This window comes from Mus caroli, chromosome 9 (assembly GCF_900094665.2).
Source record: "Mus caroli chromosome 9, CAROLI_EIJ_v1.1, whole genome shotgun sequence".
NCBI classification, from domain to species: Eukaryota; Metazoa; Chordata; class Mammalia; order Rodentia; family Muridae; genus Mus; species Mus caroli.
Genome location: NC_034578.1, coordinates 41,294,700 through 41,297,267, shown reverse-complemented (window position 1 = coordinate 41,297,267; position 2,568 = coordinate 41,294,700). Strand labels below are relative to the sequence as shown.

Below are 2,568 nucleotides of genomic sequence, written 5' to 3'. Positions count from 1 at the left end.
GTGAGATGGCTCAGTGGGTAAGAGCACCCGACTGCTCTTCCAAAGGTCAGGAGTTCAAATCCCAGCAACCACATGGTGGCTCACAACCATCCGTAACAAGATCTGACTCCCTCTTCTGGTGTGTCTGAAGACAGCTACAGTGTACTTACATATAATAAATAAATAAATCTTTAAAAAAAAAAGGCAGAAGTGCTCGTTCATTTTTCAATGATTTATTTAGTTCTACTTATTTCTGTGTGAAGGTGTCAGATCTCCTGGATCTGACATGTGAGCTGCCATGTGAGTACCAGGAATTAAACCCAGGTCTTTGGGAAGTGCTCTTAACCACTGAGCCATTTCACTTGACATACACACACACACACCAACCCTTTTCAGACAACCTTACCATGTGTCCCTTGTTAGCTTAGAACTTGGTATATAGACCAGGCTGACCTCCTGAGTGTTAGGATTAAAGGCATGTGCCACCATGCCCAGTCTTTTGTATGTTTGCTTTAAGGCTCATTAACCAAGAATAACAAATTGACTGTGTAGCCAAGGATAGTCTAGAACTCTTGGCCATCTTGCCTCTGCACTCCTGGCCAGGAGGTAGTATTTGAATGGAAGATGGTTAGGTAGGTAGGAAGTAGATGGTGTCCAAAGCGGAGGAAGTGGAATCAGGAAGTCACAGCCATAAAGGTGGGGCATTGAGAGCTGGACAAGGAAGCTCCTGGTGCTCACCTCGAAGGTTCAAGGTCAACCAGCAATTCCTTGAATGATGAGCAAGAGAAGGGGAAGCTGGAGACGACTCTTAGGAGCTGATGAGGCATCAAGGGCTGTTTTCAGTTAAAAGTAAAGTTGGCTAGGTAGCAAGTTCCAGACCAGCCTGACCTACACAGTAAGACTCAATTAAAGGCAACACTCAGGAGGTGGAGGCAGAGACAGGTGGATCTCAGTAAATTCCAGATCTGTCAGGGCTGCACAGACCCTGTCAAAAACAAGGAGCCATGCATGTTGGCACATGATTATGAAGGGAATTTATTAGAGTGGCTTACAGGCAGTGGTCCCGCTAGTCCAACAATGGCTGTCTACGAACAGAGAATCCAAGAATCCAATAGTTGTTCAGTGCCTGGACGTCTCCAGTGGTCTTCAGTATGTGCTGGAATCCTGAAGAAGTCTCTAGTGCTAATGAAAGAATGAACCTACCAATGAGAGTTCAAGCAAGCAGGTAAAGAGCAAGCTTCCTTCTTCCCTGCTCGTAATAAGCTGCCCGCAGAAGGTACGGCTCATAGTAAAGGTGGATCCTCCCTGAGGGTCAAGATTAACCAGCAATTCTGTGAATGATGAGGTAGAGAGGCGGAGGCTGTGGTGTACAAGGCCTTTAATCCCAGCATGTTGAAAGCAGAGGCGAGTGGATCTCTGAGTTCTAGGTCAGCCAGAACTACACAGAGAAACCTGCCTTGAACCCACTTCAAATTATTAAGAATAAAATCCCTCACAGGTGAACCCAGCCACTTGGGGTTTAGTTAATTCCAGATATAGTCAAGTTGACAACCAAACAGGCCACCAGAGCTCTGCCCCCCTCACCAACTTGACACAATCATATCGCCTTATGCCATGTTTAATTTCCAAATGAAAATAATAACCAGGTCATAATTATGCCAAACATGATGTAACTATCTCATACAATCACCAATGCATTATTTATTTAACCAAGTCATAATTCCTGTTAATATGATAGATATACCTATCCTTCATACCACCGCAAATGCATGATAAATTTAAGAATAGGGAAAAGCTGGAGAAATGGCTCAGCAGTTAAGAGCACTGACTGCTCTTCCAGAGGTTCTGAGTTCAATTCCCAGCAACCACATGGTGGCTCACAACTATCTGTAGTGGAGTCTGATAACCTCTTCTGGTGTGTGTGTCTGAAGACAGCTACAGTGTACTCATAAATAAAAATAAATAAATGTAAGAATAGAGGCCAATGTTCCACGAGGGACATTCTCTTATAATTGATGTTACATCACATGATAGAGATAGAAAGAGAACACAAATATCTATACAAACACATTCTTAACAATATATGACAGAAACACCCTTGTCACTTATATTTCTACAACTGGTCATGTGTTCATAGCTGGTATTTAAGACTACCTTCCTCTACTGCCCATTCCGTATTTCCTCCATCCTCAGCAAACAGCTCAGCAGGTCTTGACTTTTTCTGGAGGAGTTAGGTTATTGTAATTTCCCATTGACTTTAATCGCAGGATGATATGGTAGATCCAAGGGATGCCCTAATAGATTTCCTGCACTCCAGACATAGTCTTTCTTACTTCCATTGTAGAGAAGCAATTCAAATTTCCTGATGGTAATCTGTATCAATCACACTTCCTAACAGTGTTACTCCTTTCTTACCTGTAGGTTTAAGGGCATTTGAAGCTGGAAGTGGCCAAGAGGAAAACTCTCGGAGGGGGGGGGGGGGGGGGGGGGGGGGGCTGGTGAGCTTCCAATTCAATGGAATGTTTGTTGTGGCTCCTTGCAGGAGTGCTCCCCACGCTGGAACCAAAACTAGGCCAGCAGAATTGAAGG

The 2,568-nt window shown here is 44.0% G+C and overlaps 1 long non-coding RNA gene across 1 annotated transcript in view; it reads right to left on the bottom strand.

Moving 5' to 3' along the window:
- Positions 1-1,102: 1,102 nt before the first annotated feature.
- Positions 1,103-2,568, bottom strand: part of LOC110300993 — an 11,079-nt gene continuing 9,613 nt past the window's right edge. The window contains exon 3 of the long non-coding RNA XR_002378651.2: positions 1,103-1,161. This is a non-coding gene — a long non-coding RNA (uncharacterized LOC110300993). The remainder of the gene's footprint in view (positions 1,162-2,568) is intronic.